Here is a 21,634-nt window from a genome sequence, read left to right as displayed (position 1 = left end):
TACGAACAATATATACAAGTTCAGTGATAAATTATGCAAGCCCTACGTGGGAATCTAAACTCACTAGAATACACTACTAACACTCTACAGACCATACAGAACATGGCCCTAAAAATAATTACAGACTGCACAGCTACTACACATACCGACCAATCTACACCAAGAAACCCAAAGTCCTCAAGGTCAAGGTTCATATTCTAAACATAGAGAGGCACACAAATTCTTGCCGCAGCCTCCACAAACCAACACCACCCAATACACTACATGGCAGCACATCCACACACACCAAGGAATATCAAAACAACCAAGCACGCTATATCATGCACATAAACTGTCATCTCCCCCTTCGCCCTCCTCAAATCAGCTTCCAAAATCCATATCCATGTTCAAATCACCCGCCGCTCGATTCAGTCACTCAAAGACAACACACAGCTGCATGTACCCTCCTCATGATTTACACACACCTTCTGAATCCTATCTCACTCGTGAGGACAGTGTCCACCTGATCAGGTTGGAGATGTGGTCATCATCCAGCACTCTTTGAGTCATCAGGAAGAGGCTGGATGGGCTCCGTCGCTGACGCCTGTCCAGGGGATGCAACACAGCACCCCATATGGCTAATGCTTAAGCACATTATGGAAGACTGCATTGCGCACAATCACCTACGCCAACAACACAACATACACTCTTTTAGAGCTCTTTGGGAAAGCGCGGTCTCGGCTGTGGCCTTCCTTAGTGTCTCCAGACTGCCTAGGAACAACAACAACTACCACTACTACTACAAACACCACACACCCACAACCTATTCGCCTCGCCGCGCCATGCACCGTTACCTGTGTATCACACTACACCACAACAGCATCTGTGCATCGCACTACATCATACCACACTACACTTCCCTACATGCATATCACATGTACATCACACCATACCACACCACTTCCCACAGCACCAAATGTAGATCACATTTCACCATACCATACCTCACCACACCACACCGCACTGCACCGCACCTCACCGCACCACACAGCACCACATTACGCCACATCGTACCTCATGTCATCATATCGTATTTGTACATTGCACAGCACCGCCACACTACACCACACCACACCACACCACACCACAGCCAGTGCAGCACACCACACCACACCATCGTTTGTGCAGCACACCACATTACACTAGGAGTTGACCTCGTACTTCGACAACTTTATGCGCCGTTTCATACGAGAGGGCACCAGACAGCCTATTCAAAATTCATGGAAGGATAGACTAGCGTAGCTTCAAAGCAGTAGTTTACACACACACACACACACACACACACACACACACACACACACACACACACAATTTATATATATATATATATATATATATATATATATATATATAGGCAGATCGGCTGTTGGCTTTTCACAGGTGGTGACTGTGTGCATTTGACGAAAAGGTATGTAGGCCATTATGAAAACCCAGTTCCTAGTTCTTTGTTTCCTTTCAAATTTCCCCGAACGCTGTCGGCCACTTTCATCAGATGAGGTATATTTCATTGTTGTGGTCTCCAGATTACTTCATTCACCATAGGATAGACTAATCAGACTGAAGGGGTTAGATGCAGTAAAACATCGTACATACAATTGTCTGGTTGGAACCCGAATATAAATAAGTGTCATGGCAGTGGGATTTACCTAATTTTCTTCCTTCCGTCGCTTTTCCTGTTGCACAAATGTACACCCGAAGTCAAAAATTGTGACGAAATCTGTGATAGAGGTAACAGAGTTTGGGTCAGAAGCTGTGTTATAAAGGTAATGATCGTACAAGCTACTTGCCTTTGCTACCAGCGACTCTTGTGACACTGGTCTAACTCTGTGTGTACCTCGATCTTATGCAACTACTGGCACTGACTGTACCTCCAGCTCACACAACTATTGAACCCGCCTGTGCAATCCTGCCTTCCCCCCCTCCTGCCTCCACAACGCTTTCCCGTTTACCTTAATTTTCATATCAGCCACGCCCCCTCCCTCCTGCAGTTCAGGTGGTAATACATTGCCGCAGATCAGTCTCGGGGGCTGCCATCTTTCCCATATGGGGTCCAGGGTCAACGCTCCTCCATCCAAATGGACATGGTCGGCATGTGGCGAGAGAGAAAGGGAGGGAGGGAATAATGAGAGAGGGAGGGACTTACATACATACATACATACATACATACATGCATACATACATACATACAGAGACAGACAGACAGACAGATAGGGCAGGGTGGAAGTGTGTTAGGGGGTAGGGTGGAGAGTGCTGATAATGGACATGGGTTAAACTGGGACGGTCTGGAGAGACGGACTGGGATTTGAGGGAATTGTGTCAGCAGGGTGGAACATAGGAATTATATATGTGAGTGATGAAGAGGGAATGGAAACGTGTGGTACGACACGAATAGTCCTGTGCAGGCAAGAGTAGGAAAGAAGTTAGGGACGAGAGAGTAGATTATTAGCCACAATGGAGCATCAGCAGAGGTGTGAAGTGAGAGGCAGGAAAGGTGAAAGACTGGAGTGTTATCGTCCTCACTGCGATGAGGTAGTTTCTGTGTTTTATCTTGCCATCACAGTGTACTTCTATTCAGCTTAGGAGTGGTTCTGGTAGGGGAGGAGTTATTGGAAGCTATGCCTGACTTCTGCAGTTCGAAAAGTCTATCCTAAATAGAAGAAAATATATTAAGGTAGCAATAATAAGTTAAAAACTGTCTTCAGACTGAACAGATAATTGGAAGGGTGATGGTGAAAGGAATAGTGAAAGCACGGTATTGGAGTACTACATAAGATACCGAGGAATATAACGTAGAGCTTTAGGCAGAAGATTATCCCTTACTGTACCATGTAACAGCTTTCCCGTCACACCATGTATGTGTAAAACTTTCCATATTCCATACATATTTAGTATGTCCTATTCATTTTGCAGATCAGTAAATGCCATACCCGATAGTTCTTACCCGCTGTCTTTCCTCGATCTGTCTTACTGTAAATATATGACCTTCACATTTTTATTTCGCTTCTAAATCTTTCTGTTCATCACCATCTGAATGTGTTAATATATTTCTTACCTTCTGTTTCATAATTTTCTCACGCACTATTCCTGAAACACTCATCAGGATTGTGTCACCGTATTTGTACTCACTTTGATCGCCTTTACTCTCATACAAAGCATAATCACAGTCTTCTGCTCTACTGATATAAGCTAACCCATCCAAGTCTTTTAGTAAATTTTCAACATACAGAACGTTTCATTCCACTATCTCTACAACATTTAATAATTTCAGCATACACCTTGTCACCTCCCGCTGACTTTGCATTCTTCAGCTTCATCACAGCACTCGTCACTTCTGCCAGTGTCACATTTTCAGGCACCACATTCTTTTTCTATGCACCACCAAAGCCAGCCATGCTTAGCGTCACCCAGTGTTCACAAGTGCTCGTGGGCCCTTCAGGCCCCTCGCATTTGCTCCTGTGGAGGGCTCTCCCGTTTATGTGCTGTTCTAGTGTAACGTTGTCACTTTGATTTTTGGTAGTTATTTGCAGGTTCGATAATGGAACCCAGTTTATTTTAGTTCTACCTATGGCCAAAAAAATCTACGGAGATCCTATGCCGAGCTTCGGGAGCAGCGTTTTTTGGTCAAAATGTGATCGCTCATTAAATATAGTAAAAGTTTTTCAATCGTGATGGGACCAAGTTTTTTCACATAGGCGAATTTTTTGCGATTTTTGTGCCAATTTTGGTGCGATTTGAATGTGTAGTTTCGGTTGCCCAAAACACACACACACACACATACACACAAACACACACACACACACACACACACACACACACACACACATGCACACACACACACACACACACACACACACACACACACACACACAAACAGACACACGCTTACTGCTATAGTATATTAGATTTTTTTGACTCATCAGTCGGTCAAAACGTGTTAGTAGTCTCACACTTTCATCCCTCAAATTTTAACACTTTATTCCTATTGTAATATTTTACAGCTTTGCACCTATTCCAAAACAGATTCCTACGTCAAATTACAATGCTCTTATATTTCTTCCTAATCCATCGTTTACCTATTTTTGTGTTAACTTTACTTACGGCTTCACGTGTTTCTTGCTGTCACTATTGTCCCTCCTTCTTTAATGTAAACTATTTTTTGCATCCACCCTGGCCACTTCTTTATTTTCTGGAGCTGGCCATTCACCTTACAAATATATCCCATGAAGCCTTAACTATAGTACTAGTAACTATCCTTGCAACACCACACACTCGTTTAGCATATGTAACCAAACACTTTGTGTATGCCTGCCACACATTGTCCAAACATATTTGCTCCCAGCTCCATTGTCGTAATTTCTCTGCTATCTTAAGCTCACATTCATTTGCTGTTTCTTTGTTTCTCTGCCTCTTCACTTCCAGTCTATCATTCTAAGTGGTCTTTTTGCCACTGTTTGACAAAGTTGTTTTTCATTTTTACCTTGCATATCACAATTATAAGATCAGATAACTTTTAACACCGTCCTCTCACCATTGGCCATGGTATCAACTTCACTCATGCTACTTTCTCCCTGCAGCCACGTGCATAACTAGGCTAATTTTTAACCCACCCCATCCCGTCGACATATGGGTACATTGCAACGATTTGCATTAGCCAGTCCCGGCGACGTACCGGTACGTTGTGCAATTGCAAGGTCCCTAATTTGCACAATTTTCAATTTTCATGCGTGATTTTTCGTACGTATACACGGGACACCTTCCTCTATTCCTCTACAAGATGCCAAGCAGGGACAATGCCTTACACCGCATAACCTCCCCCCTCCCCCCCTCACGCCATTGTCTCGGCAATTCACCTGTTACCAGTGACCTGGCCAGTAAAGATATTCAGGGCCAGAGTGATTCCCCAATCGAAGACAATGTGGAGGACAAAGTTTACATAGGATTAGAGGAAGAAACAGTCAGAAATGATGATCAGGTAATGTGGGAAAAAAAGGTCATGAATGGTGATGAGTTAGTGAGTGAAACAATGCTTATAATGCCTATATTACTGTTTAAAAACCAATATACTCTTGTACTACATATAAATTCGTACCAAGTAAATAAATAAATACTGTTTATGAGTGGATAAAATAGATACCCTCCCATAGAACTCGTTTTCTTTGGTGACAGCATGTTAGAAAACCCAGTCAGGCAAGGAGGAACTCCTACCTGGACTGAGTATTTTAAACCTCAGGTGAGCGATTTCTCTATGAATTTTCGATGTTTCTCACCAAAAGCGAAGGTTTTAACCAAAAAAAAAAAATTCAAAAATACCTCGGGATTGGGGGATGTCTGAGGTGCGGAAAACCTCGGGACGTGACGGGTTAACAGTCTCTTCAGTCTGTGATTAGTAAATTAATGTTCTTATTTGTGTTTGAATTACGAATTACAAATGCATAACTTTCTTCCCTGATACGTGTCCCTAATTCACTGTTCACTGTCGTTCTCTTCTGGCACTTCAGAATTATCCATTAAATCACTAGCAGGACAAGCGTCAACACTCACATTCAGATCTCCCATCTGAAACACCTTACAACTCCTCGGCATTCGCTTTTTTTTTTTTTTTAATTGCATGAACTTAATTGCTAAGGGTCTCCCCTTACTCACCATTGTCAGTGTAAGGTCCATGCGGATTAAGCAGCACTGCTTTCACCATCATAAACAATCATCGCAAGTTGGTATATTTATAATTTTCCATTTCTGTCTGCCATTATCGTTCATTAACAAAAACACTCCTTAGTCACATTGTTCAGGCGTGCTCGCACCTATCCACATTTATTTTACACCTTCCTCTTCATCCACTTTACTTTCCTACATTTTGGCCTTATATAATGCGATCACATCGTACCTCACTTCACTGAACACATTCACTACATCCACTCTCTTACCTTCCACAAAACCATACAAGCCTAGCTATTTTTCCTGGACCGTGGAAGGTGACAGAACCGATGTCGAGGCTTTCCGGTTGTTCAACAGTGGAAATACATAGCCTGGGGGATCCCTGATCCTTACCACCACCAGTAAGACTGAGGGATCCGTAATCCTCACCACCACCAGTAAGACTGGGGATCCGTAATCCTCACCACCACCAGTAAGTCTGGGAGATCCCTAATCCTCACCACCGCCAATAAGACTGGGGATCCGTAATCCTCACCACCACCAGTAAGACTGGGGGATCCCTAATCCTCACCACCGCCAATAAGACTGGGAAATCTCTAATCCTCACCACCACAAGTAAGACTGGGGGATCCCTTAATCCTTACCACCATCTGTAAGACTGGGGGATCCCTTAATCCTCACAATCACCAGTAAGACTGAGGGGTCCTTAATCCTCACCACCACCAGTAAGACTGGAGGATCCCTAATCCTCACCACCACCAGTATTTTCGCTTGCTAAGCATGGAGGAAAATACGGTGGTCAATATTCATTCTCCCTACCTCAAAACCTTGATGGTCACTCTTGCCTTAAATATTTGGTCATGATAGCATTACTCCAGGCAACTACGATGCTGGTGGGTCAATAAATAATTGGATCAGACACAGTATATTCTTACTCCCATATACCTGAGATAAGAGCCACTTAGTAGTAAATGGATTAAAGGATATTATTGTCAAACCTCTCCTGTCTGAGGTTACTCGTAAGCCTAATAAAGCCATCTCGATTAGCAAGAGCTAATGATAAAATGTGTCTTCACGCCGATGTTCTGTTTTTCATTTTTATGCAATTTTTCGATCATATTATGCAAACTGAATCTGATTTTTGGAATTGCTGAGAATCGATACTGGCTTCACCAACACATCCCTAATAGTGGTCTTTCCCAGGCTCAGTAATATCGCATGTGGGTAGCAAAAATAAATAATCATGTCGTCATTGTGTATAAGGGATCTAACGCTTTAATTCTTCCATCTCGACTCACCGAAGCTACCTCTTTTCTAATGACAGATTTCTTTTTTTTATTATTCCTCACATTCACCTCTCACTGTCCCATGCCACTTCACTCTCATCATTTCTGTGTTCAAGGTCCTCTCCCTCTCCCCGCCTTGTCTGATTCCTGTTGCGACTAATTCTGGCGGGGCACTGGATATCAAAAAGATAGCTGACACAGTGCTGCCCCGACTGTTCATCCAGTTTGTAAAGCTAGACACTGATTGGCTGACGGATGATGATTGTGCTTGGTCATTTTCCAATAAAGGGACTGAATCATTGATTGGGTCCTTTAATTAATGCCCAAAGATGGATTAAATATAAGCATTATCAAAACAGAAATTCTACGTAGTGAAAGAGCTTCGTGTTAGTTCAGAAAACAAGTGAATAATTGATTGGTACTTTGAGTGCATGTTACTGTTACTGTGGAGACACAGATGTGTGTGAAGGAGAGAGAGAGAGAGAGAGAGAGAGAGAGAGAGAGAGAGAGAGAGAGAGAGCGTTGGAAAGAGACGTAACAAATATAAAGGAATCGCGAATTTTATATAAAAGTAAATTTCTGCCAACCATAGAAAAGGCAAAGAAAACTTGGAAATCTTGGGGGAAAAGAAGAAAGTGTGTAAGATGGGTTTCCAGAGTCGTTAGACTTTCATTTTCATTCAGTGGTTTGTTATGTAATGAAAACTAGACTTATAATATGCCAGTGTATCAGGTAACTAGTACAGTATACCATGCTGCAAGCTAAGGGATCATCATCATCATCATCATTGTCATCATCATCATCATCATCATCATCATCATCATCACTGCTCTGACCTTTCTTCACTTAAGAATAAGTTAAGAAGTGTGTCCATGTAACAAGGGAGGTGGAAACACAAAAGAGGGAGAATATCAGCAAATTGTCCAGTGAAATGGGCCAGACAGCCTACTCACTCTTCAGTCAGGCCCTGAATCATGGTTACGCCTTACAGGCGTAAACATATAAATGTTTATTTTGTAGATAAATGTGCTTCTCACTGCAAAGGTGGAGTGAAAGTGGAGTTATTTTAGTGCTGACGTATAAACACAACAGGATATCTAGTCAAAGACATCACTTATCAAATTTGGAGAAAATCAGGCGAAAATTAACAACTCCATCTTGCTGACATTCCATTGCAGTCTTTCTTCTCTAGTGAACCCAATTGTACCCAGTCCCACATTTGCGACTTAATACTAGCTGATATGGATTTATTCATACCATATCAACAGTTCACTAAAAGATCGAACTCTCCAAAATGGTTTGATGGCAACTGTGCCAGAGCAACAGCCCAAAAGTCATTAGCATATAACTTACTTAAAGTAAAAAACATCTGAATCACTCTCTCAATATAAAATCGCTAGAAATCATGCAAAAGCTGTATTAAATCTATTTGAATCAAACTTTCTTCAAAAGCAAGCATCAAAACTACATAACAACCCTAATGACTTTAGAATATTCTGGTCAACTCTTAATAATAACTTTAACAAATCATCATCCATTCCCCCACTAAAATCTTCAGATGGCAACATTACATATGACCCATGTGCGAAAGCAGATATTTTTGCCAGTACATTTCCCAGAAATTCTACCATAGACGATGCCAGCCAGAACGTCCCGGTATTTGTACTTGACTCTCCTGAAATTGTTTCACTTAAAATACAGCCAAGATACGTAAAATCCATCCTAGACAGTTTACCACCAACAAAGCTCCAGGCCCAGATGGAATTCCGCCAAATCTTTTGAAAAAAATGTTCCCCTGAACTTGCCTTTGTTCTACCTAAATTATTCATACTATGCATGTTCTTCTTCATACCGAAATTCGTGGAAAGGAGGCAATATCCACCCAGTTCAGAAGAAAGGAAGTTCCTCTGACCCCTCTGATTACAGACCAATAGCAGTTACATCTTCTCTTGGTAAGGTATTTGAAACTTTAATCAATAAGCACATTGTTAAACATCTTGAATCCAACAATTTACTTAGTGACAGGCAATGTGGTTTTCGCTACGAAAGATCCACCATTGACATAATCTCCTAACTCATATCATTCATCAATCAATTGACCTACATGGAGAAACTCATGCAGTAGCCCTTGATATTTCTAAGGCATTCGAGAGAATATGGCACCGTTCCCTGCTGCCCAAACTCCCTTGTTATGGACTAACGTCTTTTGTTCCTTTGATCTCCTCATATCTCAGTGACAGGAAAATAAGAGTAAAAGTAGATGATGTATATTCCAATTTCCACTCAATTAACGTCGGCGTGCGGCAGGGATCAGTTCTGGCCCCAATTCTGTTCCTGGTTCATATTAATGATCTCTTATCTGTCATCCACAATCCCATCCACTCATATGCAGATGACTCAACACTATATAGTTCATTCACACTCAGACACCCAGTTACAAAGTCTAATATCTCTACCTCTCAACTCAGTACAGCCATCTCCATAAATCAAGGCCTATCTACGACCAGTGAATGGGGACAAAACAACTTTATCTCATTCAATGCTAGTAAAACTAAATATATACAATTTACTAATAGACAGATATTGCCAGATTCGTATATTACCTTCAGTACTACTAATATTCCCATCTCGAAAAGTATTGAAATTCTCGGCGTCTCACTTAACAATGCCCTCAGCTGGACCTCTCATGTTAGATCACTTGCTGAAACCGCCTCAAAGAAACTTGGATTATTGTACAGAGTCCGTAACTTCTTCACTGACGAGCAGTTAGTTGTAATTTATAAGAGTCATGTGCGCTCTCAGCTTGAATATTGCTCACCCTTGTGGAATGGATGTGGAGAGGTTGCATTAAAACAACTAGACAAAATTCAGAACAAGGCTGTTAGAATTATTAACAACCCTGCCATTACAAGTAAGCTACCTCCCCTACAAGTAAGAAGGAATGTTGCCTCCATTGCATTATTTTACAGTTATTTTTATAGTAAATGCTCAGAAGAAGTTGCGTCCATGATGCCACCTCTCCATGCCTTCCCTCATGCTACACGGGCATCTGGTAGCGCTCATGATTGGAATGTCACTCAGCCATATTGCAGAACTTCTGCCTATCAGAATTCTTTCATTCCCCGTACTGCATCTCTTTGGAACTCGCTTCCCCAGAGTTGTTTCCTTCCAAACTTCAACCTACAGCTGTTCAAGTCTAACTGTTACAGATATTTTATGAACAGAGGACACCAGTAATCTGGTGTATGGATTTTTTTTTTAATTTGTTTTTCCTTCCTCTATTCTGTTATTATATATAAAAAAAATGAAATTTTAGGCCCGACCCACCTGACACTGACCTCACTACCGCTAGCTGGGGGATGACCTCTCTGGCGTATTTGTAATGAGGCATGTTACCAATACAGATTTGAAAGATGCACCTTTTGGTTTTGGTTTCATGTCGATGTGAGGAATTTGAAAGGAGTTATGGCGATAAAGCGTTTTTTTTTTTTTTTTTTTTTTTTTCTGGGCTTAGAGCCTGGGCCTCGACCCATTTTGGTCCAAAATTTTATCATGTGATCAGACGGTCATAGCCCACCATCCCTGTAGTTTTAGTTCAAATCGCATCCGTTGTTTTCGGGTAAAGTTAGTAACATACAGACAGACAGACTGACAGAGAAACAAACAAACAAACATACCAACCCAGTGAAAACAATACCTGTCCCCTAGCCCCTTCGGGGGAAGGAAGGATAAAAAGCCTTTCCTAAGCTGAATAAAATGGTTTTCATATAGCAATGACATGAAAGGCAGTGCATCATGGGACTGAAGGGGCTACAGTCTGAGTGTGAACTGGACCTACAACTGGAAACACTGTGATATAAAAACCATGATGACTGGATATCGATTCTGAAGTCAGAGGAAGAGACAGCCGGCAGCAGCTGATGGTAGCAAGAATGATGGCATAGCATGAAAGGAGTGACGGACTTACTCTGTAAACGTTAACTTGGCCTATTGCCATCTTTTCATTTTGAATGATGAGTTGCAGACAAGGATTATCACTATATTACGATACTAGTCACGAAGAACTGTTATGGAAGGGATGTAGAGTCGTGGATGTTAGTAGCTCATGAAAGAAGCGAGGGACCTGTATTCTCTCCACTTTAATTGACCAAAAAGCGTCATCTCTTCATCTTGAATCCTGGGCTGTAATAAGACCTTAACACTAACATATGATACTAGTCATGAAGAGGTGCTATAAACAGGGTGTAGAAGCTTGGCATTGTTTTATATTATCCCTGAGCTACGTGACAGCTGCAAAAGGACAAAGCCCCCGCCAAGTTAAGGTAGACTAACTATAGATGGTGTCATGGAGGAAGAAGTCATGTGATGTACGAATGTTATTAAGTGACAACAGAACAAGGAGTCATTTATTAAAATGGACCTATAATTCACGTAAAAGATAGGACAAATGTAATAAAAGAATGTTGGTCTTTTGAAGACGATACTTGCGGGACAAATGGCAAGAGTTGGTTGGGTACAAAAACTCTCACCAGTGAGATAAGTAAACAATAATGTATTTCTTGAGACACACAAAACTGGATTGGCAAGGTGGCCGGGAGAGGACAATGGTAGTATCTTGAAAAGGGGAAGATGATGAAGGCAGCCAGCCCCCAGGAACTATCTTCTTGCTGCTGCTGATGACGATGATGATGTCTCTTGCTGCTGTTGCTGTCTCTTAATGCTGTTACTTCTGCTGCTACGGTTGCTACTAAAGTGGCTACTGCATCTCGTTGCTGTTGCTATTGGTACCAACACTGCTGTCTTGCTGCTGCTGCTGCTTCTGCCTCTTATTGTTGCTGCTACTGCCGCTGCTGCTGTTACTGGTGCTTTCACTTATTACTGGTGCTTCCTTTCCTTCTCCTCTCTGTTTCTGTTCCCGTCTCATACTATTATATATACCTCCCCCCCCCCTTTTTTTTTCCTTAAAACTGCCTCCGCATGCCGCTCCTTTTCTTCTTTTCACATCCATGCTCCTAATTCCCCTCATCTTCCCCAGTTGTACCTGTTTTGTCCCTTCTGCCTCTCAGAATTTCTTTGTTCCCTGAACCGTATCTCTTAGGAATTCGGTTCCTCAAAATAATTTCTCTTAAGTTCATTCCACACCAGTTCAAGTCCAGATGATATATATATATATATATATATATATATATATATATATATATATATACTGTATATATATATATATATATATATATATATATATATATATATATATATATATATATATATATATATATATATATATATATATATATATATATATTATTTTCAGTGAATGGAGGACACGTGTAATCTGGTGCATGAATTTTTTTCTATGCTAAATTTCTTTTTGTTCCTCTATTCATTTTCAGGAACAACAACAAAAAATCTGGCAGGTCCAAACCTCAGTTCCATCTCAGTAACCCACGACCCCTCCACAGCCCATCCCATGTACTCAAAGAATGAATATTTGTCGGGACAAAAGGATGGAAAGAAGAGAAAGGGTGGTGGTGGGTGGAAAGGATTAGAGGGCAGGAGGGGGTGTGGGTAGGGGAGGGTGGAAGGGTAAGAAATGGAAAGGGCAGGAGAGGATGGAAGGGCAGGAGTTGGAAAGTGCTGGAGAGAGTTGAAGGGCAGGAAGATGAGAGGGACAGGAAAGGGTGGAAGGGACTAGAGAATGTGGAAGGGCAGGATATGGAGGGGTAGGAGAGGGTTGAAGGATCGGAATACGAAAGGGATGGAGAGGGTGGAAGGATCAGAATTCGAAGGGGCTGAAGAGGGTGGAAGGGCAGGAGGATGGGAGGATAGGAGATGGTGGAAGGTTAGGAGGGTGGGAGGGGCCGGGGAGTAGGAGGGCCGGGAAAGGAATGCTGGATGACAGACAGTGAGTTTGTAATAATAGTAAAAAGATTAAGAGAAAAGAATGATGAACGACTTATTGATAAATACAAGCAGCCAGGGACTGAAAATATACATAGAGATGCATTTTATACTATTTAATATGAAACGTAAATGCTTAGAGAAGTAAAAGTGTCTATATAATATGACATAATTAGAAGTGAAATAGGTAGAACGTGATCTGCTGGCAAATAATTACATAGAAACCAACGCTAGGTATTAAGGATGTGAACTGTTGTTGTGATGGTGCTGTATTTATAACGGTACGTTCTGGCTCTGATGGGTACCAGTAGACTGTGGTGACCAACAGCTCGGTGGGGACGGGGAGCCGCAGGGGGAAGCAGGTGATTATGGCGTAGGGTCATTAACTAATATTTTGCGGAAACAGTTGAAGTTGGTGAGCATAGATAGATGGCTGGTTTCGTTGTGTACTGTTAAGGAAAGCAGCAGCGACAGTTGAAATGGTGTGTGTGTGTGTGTGTGTGTGTGTGTGTGTGTGTGTAGAGCGCAAGGGATCGGGAAAAATGAAAGGATTCTGTGTACATTCAGCGTTGCTGTAAACGATTTTACATTGAGAAGACTAGGAAAGGAGGGCAGAAAAGGGCAGGAAGAAAAATGCTGGAAAAGCAATTGACCTGGAAGATGACATCGAAGGAAAGAAAGAAATTAGTGTAAGGGAAAATGTGGGGATATATGAGAGAGAGAGAGAGAGAGAGAGAGAGAGAGAGAGAGAGAGAGAGAGAGAGAGAGAGAGAGAGAGAGAGAGAGAGAGAGAGAGAGGTTGAGGAAGGAAGAGTTTGAAAAAAAATCCCTTTTGATTTTCGTTCATCATCCCTTGTTTTCTGTGTTATCATTACCCAATATCCTTTCCTTTGTTTATTTTCACCAAGTACCCCTCCCTCTCCCTTTTTTCACCAACCACCCCATCCTGTTCTTTTTTCATTCACCAACAACCCCCTTCCTTCCCTCTGTTGACCAATTAGCACTTCCCCATTTTTTTTTTTTTTTTTTTAGCAACTACCTCCTCCATTAAGTTGCCAGCCACTCCTCCCTCCTCCTCTTTTTTCACCAAACATCCTTTCCTCTCTCTTTAACACCAACCGTTTAATCCTCTCCCGTTCTTACCCAGCCGTTCCTTCCTCTTTTTACCCACCGTTCTTCTTTCCCTTTTTTCGCCATATTAATTTACGACTTTCCTTTGTGCTGGAGTTTGCTCGCTTGGCCGACTTTTTTCGTTAATTTTGGACCAGCATTTTGCACGCTGGGATAGGCGAGAAAGATCACCTACGTATTCCCGTCACTCCGGGAAACGTGTCTGTAGTGGATGAGGGGTTTGGAAGACGTCCAGAGGCCGTACATTTAAACTGTCCAGTGTTTGTGCATAACAGTCCTCGTTTATGCGCTTGTTTTCACTTGCTTACGTTTTGTATTATATTCCCTGTACGTAAATGTGTCTTCGCTAACATAATGTTGTGTATAATATTCCTTGAACATAAGCGTGCCTTTATTTGCTTAAGTTGTACATTATATTCCTCATAGATACGCCTGTCTTCATGAGCTTAGGTTGTGTATGATATTCCTGGTACATACGCTTGTCTTCGCTAGCAATTACCAAACACTATACCATCAAATCAGTGTCAGCGATTTATACTGTACTGTCATAATCACATCTTGCAAAGACTCGAGGTTTGCTGTCATGTAAAATATTAAAACTCAGTTTAGACTCAGTACTGGATAATTACGAATACCAACTTCAAGCTTTCCGCCTAAAACTCATTGAGCAAGAGTACACAGAACTAATTAGGCGGAACTTTGAGAGCCGGTGATTAAAACGTTTTCTTTTTTATCCGGAGAGAGAATTGTACACTCGTGGATTGCCTGGCTGGTGATACGTAATTTGGTACTAACGGCTTTGGTATTGTGAAGACCGAATAATGTTTAAGAATTTACGTTTGATTATGAAGATATTTCTGGCAAGTGGCAACGTAAACCAGCGTCAGTTTACTTGTATCCATCACGGAACCAAGAAGAATGTTAATGATTAAAGGCAGATATAAGTCATGATAAAAACTTACACTAAGATGCAGACATGAAGCCGCAGAAGCATGGCAACAAATGTAGGGCCTCGTATGCCTGTGTACAAGGGACTGAATTAATATAACACGTAGATCTGCAGAAGGGATAAGTTGCTTTCACCCGCTGACACATGTTATGTATCAGTTTCTGCGTCAGTTCATATCGTGTCCGACATGCAGAATCAGACTTTCATCCTGGACGAAGAGTAGTAGCCAAATTAACCCATTGTCATGCTAGGAACACCGAACGGGGAAAGAGTGTCTCCATGTGAAAGCAGTAGCATTGTAACGGCTGGGTTTATTTGTGTTAGTCTTATGTCATTGGTAGAACCGACGAGGTGCAAACATATCCAAGCATATGAAAGAACATACTACCAGCATCTATTCTGAATGTCAACCACAATCTGAGTTCAAACCCTTGACTCTGGACACACGCATCATGAGATTAGTACGCTGACCACCGAGCCACCGTATTTCATGTGCTACTAGAAATTTCAGAATACTTTGAATTCGAAATCTCTCTCTCTCTTTCTCTCTCTCTCTCTCTCTCTCTCTCTCTCTTCAGTCATATGCCCTCAGTTAACTTTACATCTCCTCTAATATACAATAACACTAGCCGTGTGTGTGTGTGTGTATTTTGGGCAGCCAAAACTACACATTCAAATCACACCAAAACTGGCATCGCAAAAAATTCGCTGATGTGAAAGAACTTAGTCCCATCATGATTGAAAAACTTTACTATATTTAATGAGCGATCACATTTTGAAAAAAAAAAAAAAAAAAAAAAGTCACTCCTGGCCCCCGGAGTAGAATTATTTGCCCACAGGTAGAAGTACAGTAACGTATTTCGGTCTTGAATTCGGACAAGTTGGGTTCCATTCCTGAAGCTGCAAATAACACGATCAATTGGTTAGCTGCAAATAATCCAAGTGACAACGTTACACTAGAGCAGCACATAAACGCAAGAGCCCTCCGCAGGAGCAAATGCGAGGGAAGGGTCCACGAGCACTTGTATTGGTCTATTGTACAAACGCAACAGTGTCACATTAGATAATATGCACTTCAGTACTCTCACATCTATTGGTCACTTGTACACTCGATCAAAAAAGTATCAGTGCACAAGGGGTGCGATGCCTACCGAAAAGGTTCGAACAACTGCTGACATTAGCAACGTCTTATTGTGTATCATCAGTGTCTGTCATATAAACATTACATTTGCTCTATGTTTGCAAGAGGATATTGCTAGTTGGCGATATATGACACCTCCCGACATCCGGGCTACCTACGTGTGTTAGGTCGGATACTAATATTTCAGTGACCTTCGTTCTATGGTTCCAAATGTTTCACGCATGTTGTGCACCGATACTTTGGTGACCCAGTATACATAGGCAACTATGTCACGGATAATTATATACATTTAATTACCCTCATATATCCTATTATTTCCTTTTATGCAGACCATAATATCTGCTTGTCTATTGCCAGATGCCTAAATCCCGTAAGGGATGGCCACACCCTGTCCCCCACTATTCACTGCACCCCCCCCAACTCACACACACCCTCTCATATACCTCTCCACATCATCCCTCCATCTCATCCACGGCCTCCCCCTCTCTTTTCCCCCTTCCACCTCACTCACATACTCTCTCCTTGTTAGTCTTTCGCTCTCCATCCTCTTCACATGGCTAAACCACCTCAGTGTATTCCTTCTAACTCTTTTTATCACATCCACACCACAACGCTCCCTCAATTCCTTTGTCAGTCTGTCTCTCAACGTAACTCCACATGTTTCTCTCAAATAACCCATTTCCGCTGCTCTCACTTTTGACTTGTGTCCTTCCAACAAGGCCGAAACTTCACTTTCATACGTTTAAGTTGATATCACAATAAAACCATGCAGCGACTTTTGACTTCCTTACTCACTTCTTCATCACTGCAATCAAAAACCAGCAGCCTTACTTCCTAGCTGTACACTTTCAAGCACCTCATTCTCCAAACTTCTATCGTTACTCATCACACTACCCAAGTACCTAAATGCACTCACATTTTCCATTTCCTCATAATCGAACCTCACCGTACATTCCGTTACTTCATTTATCTCGAAGGCCATAACTTTACCCTTCCCTGCATTCACCTTTAGATTCCATCTCTTACACACTCTCCCAAACTCATTCACCAAGCCTTGTAGTTCCCCGTTGTCTTCACTTAACAATACAGTTTCATCTGCAGGCACCAGTGCAGGAAGTACTGCATTCGGTTAAATTCACTCAGTTATTAATACTTTTATTTTACTTTATTTTTTTTTTAAGTCCTGAGACACCTTTAGGAGCAGTTACCACTTGAACTACCTGCAGTCACATAGCGTTATATCCAAGCATCACCAATTAATATCCATCGGTTGCTTATTTTCCCTTTTACTGTGTGGCAACAAATCACAAAAGAATCTTTCCTGTGATTAAGTCAGAATGCCGTACCCTCGACGGAAAAAGAAAAAAGTATCGGCACCTTTTTATACTTAAACATTATGATACATGGACTATGATTTACGGGAAATGACACGGATATGTTGGTACTGCGGTTGTGACAGTGTTGCCAGTTAGGAATATCTAACCCCACACTTTCCTACGATATTGCATTATAATGGGCACAGTGCACAATACGCACATGTGCCATTAATAATAACCAGACATTAAGCATTTCACATTTTATCGGACCCCAGGGTGACAATACTTTTTTTCTTATCGAGGGTACATAAAACACACACTCCAGCCTGGCAGAGAGAATGTCTCAGGATAGAAATAAACACGATTATATGCATTTCTCAAAACTCTTGACCTCAGGATCCAAGTGGCAGCTGAAAGTTGTATATCTATTACTCTTGATCGATTGCATTGACATGCATCAGGAAGGAAGGCATTGCAGAAGAAGAATAATGTAGGAAAGTAATAAACTGAACTTGAGGGGCCGGGACTGAAGAAGATAAGACTACTAGGGGCACCAATGGTAATATATAATCTACTGTAAAAGCATATGGGCTGAGGAAATGACATGGAAGGGGAAGGAGAATGCAGGATGACGAAGTGTTGAAGGTGAACAAAACAAAGACTGCCAGATCACAAACACTAGGCCACAGATAGCCTCAAAAGTTTGCACATAGTCCAAGCAGAAATCGTGCCACAAAAAAATCTAAATGTGGAAAGTCATCTCGAGGGTTGCGTTCGAGAGAAAGGTCCACTTTATGTTATTATTGTGTGAATCCTGGTCACACAAAAAATGAATCTTATACTAAGTATAAAGAGGACAAGCAAAAGTCAAAAGGATATAAACCATACTGTAAGCACCACAAATCGTCTGGGCACTGGACCTCAAACTGTAAAACAATAGAAAAAGTGTTTTCCATTTTTAAGTCAGGGGAAGGGAAGCTATGACAAAAAACGACCAACCATAAATAAAGCCAAGTCTAAAGTGCACATAGGAGGCATGGTTGGAAATGAGTGTATCCTGGTGCCCGTTTCAGGTGAAGATCAAATCATTTCATTATTCTTAGATACAGGCTCTCCAGTGAATTTAATACCACAAGAGGAAATAGAAAGGATTTTTAGGAATAAGAAGAAAGTAACTTTCTTGCAGGAATCTGATTTAGATTTATATGATGTAGATGGCAAACAAATAACTATAAAGGGCATGGTACAGTTAGACGTCAGTTTTACAGAGACTACGAGACCAATCTCTGGTATTTTTTATATAGCAGAAAACTTAGCAATAGTTATGGGGTTTGAGAACTATGAGGACAGAGAATATAATTTACTCCCACACATGAATGAGATAGATTACAATACTGAATTCATAGAAGAATTATCATCAGAACTGTCACTCATCAATAGCAGAAAATCAAAAGGAGTTGGAACTATCAAACATCTAAACAGAAATACTCAATCGGATGAGGGTACACATGCACTCACACCATCCCTCTCAGCCCTCCCATCCCCTTTGCCTGGAGACAGAAGTGACAGCAAAGCAGCAACACTATTTCCTGCACACCTCACCAATGATGTAGTTCTTCTGCCTAAATCATATGAAAGCCACCATACGGAGTAAAATGAAGAATGACACTGTTCTTGTCTTATAAGAATTATGTAGCGTGAAAGGACTCTCAGTGGAAAATGCATTATCAGGTGAAAAACGATGGGGAAACTCATATGTTCCTAATTAATCAGATGAATGGGGAAGTACAGATAAAAAAGGGGACTTGACTCTGCAACTTACAGATATGTCCTGCCCCTATAAGGGAAATAATTTTAGCTGGAACTTCAAATAAGATAAAATCTTTATGGACAGAGAATGCATAAAGTATAATATGATTCACTCAAGAAAATTTGATGTAGAAAATAACCTCCTAGATTTATTACAGAAACATTGACAAACTGTAGCATTACCTGGAGAACAAATAGAGTGTACAAAACTGATTAAACACAAGATTAACCCGTCACGTCCCGAACTATTTCGCACCTCCGACACCCCCCAATCCCAAGCTATTTTGGAAAAAAAAAAAATTGGTTAAAACTTCCGCTTTTGTTGAGAAACAAAGGAAAATCACCAAGAAAGGGCTTACCGTGGTCAATAAGTGGTCGGAACAGGTGAGGTCCCCCGCGCCAGGTATCGTATTCTATCACTGACGTGGGAGTTGCTCACGTTTTCTATGGTAGGTAAATTTGGGAGAAACCACAAACAACACCTGTACATGTATTGATTTTTTTTTTTTTTTTTACGTGTCCGACTCTGGGCAAAGGCTCAGGGCCTATTTCTTGGGGGCATTGGCCTATCCCAAGGCCCAGTAGTCCTCCTACACCTCCACATGTCACCACTTCGGTGCTAACACCCACCGTCCATATTGAATACATGCTAGGGCTGTCTCATACAGGACTGGTGTACTGGTATTTGAACTAATAAACGATAAGAATAGCAATATAATGGTTATCAATGACATGTATATGTAAAATAAGCATTGTACCTTCGCACGAGCATAGCAAGTTGGATCAGAGTGGTAACACGCTATGTGCTAAGTTTCTTGTTTCAGTCAACATATCATTTTTTCTACTTGTATACTACTGTTTCAATGCCATTTTATCATTTTGTACTGTATGTAAATGTTTTCAGCTGTTTTCATTAATTACAATGACATGTAGCATAACTATAGCGCACATCTGCTTACTCAGCGCACTCGCTATGACTCGTATCTCAACATACCATATTGTTTTATCACCTTCATAATATTATTTTCTTTACATAAAACCTTTCTTCCAGCACTGTAAATCTTTTCAATTATTTTCATTCATTACGAGGGCATTTAGCGACATGCTAGCACATATTAATTTAGCAAGCACAATCTCTATGACTCGTGTTTCAACTTCTACTTTATTTTTTCACTCCCAATATACTTTCCCACTTACATTACACCCGTTTACACCCTATACTCCACTGTACATATTTGCTGGCATTATTTATTCAACTGAGCGTCAGAATATCGCACCAAAATACCCTCGCGGTGAATGTTTCGACTAAGATAATACTCACACACTTACATACTAATTTTTCACATATATTACACCCGTTTAAACTTGTAGACTCCTATTTTCATATTTACGGGCCTTATTTATTCCACTGAGCGTCAGGAAATTGCATCTATAAACACTTGCTAGGAATATTTTGGCTTAGAAAAAATAGCACTTACAAAACTTTCAACTTATATTACACCCGTTTGCATTTTCCATACAAATATTTACATGCTTATGGGCCTTATTTATTCCACTGAGCATCTGAATATCGCATCAAAATATCCTGCTAGGTATGTTTCCACTTAATGTAGATCATATTTATACACTTACATACTAATTTTCCACTTATATTACACCCGATTCCACTTTACACAACTATTTACAGATCTACGGGCCTTATAATTACACTGAGCGTCTGTTTGTCGCTTTTATTTCAGAGTATCAGCGTCCTATAGCATTCACACCATACTGTATCAAAATTGCATCAAGGTGTGATACTCGATTGCTACACACGTGACACCTGCATTGGGGCCTAGGTCTATTTGGCTGGGGAGGGATAGGAGTGGGGAAATGGCGGGCAGATATTCTCAGGGGAGTTTGGGTGACAGGGGCAGTGCGGGTGCGGTGTTGGGGCCTTTCAACCGCATACCGGGAAAAAATCTCTCTTGTTAGCTCCCTCACAAACCCTTCAAAGGTTTCCTGAACGCCTGTTGTCATGGCGTGCAGGTGGTGGCGAATCAGAGCAGTTATATGAAGCAAGTGAAAGAAAAGCTTCTTATATCACTTCATCGTGGTCCTGGCACACTCGACCGTGGATATCATGGAGTCTGACTGGTCCACCAGGCGCATGTTGATGTTATAATCTAGGACACACTCAGGTTTCCATATGTGGCGCCTGTTCTCGCTCCGGTAATCCACGGAATCAGTACGGTGCATCAAGGGGCGGTGAACCGTGGACAAGAGGCTTACTTCTCTATTATGGTTCCACACAGTTGCAAGTATGTTGTTTGCTTGGAAGAAGACAACCTCATTTCTGTCAAGTTTCCGCCCCACCTTGACCATGTGATGCCGGTTCACCTTGACGGTACCAGACTCCCGTGTCATGCCT

This window comes from Coenobita brevimanus, chromosome 78 (genome assembly GCF_032717465.1).
Source record: "Coenobita brevimanus isolate Jiangsu-jjx chromosome 78, ASM3271746v2, whole genome shotgun sequence".
Taxonomy (NCBI): domain Eukaryota; kingdom Metazoa; phylum Arthropoda; class Malacostraca; order Decapoda; family Coenobitidae; genus Coenobita; species Coenobita brevimanus.
The sequence above is the reverse complement of the archived record's forward strand: the minus strand, read 5'-3'. Positions refer to the sequence as shown.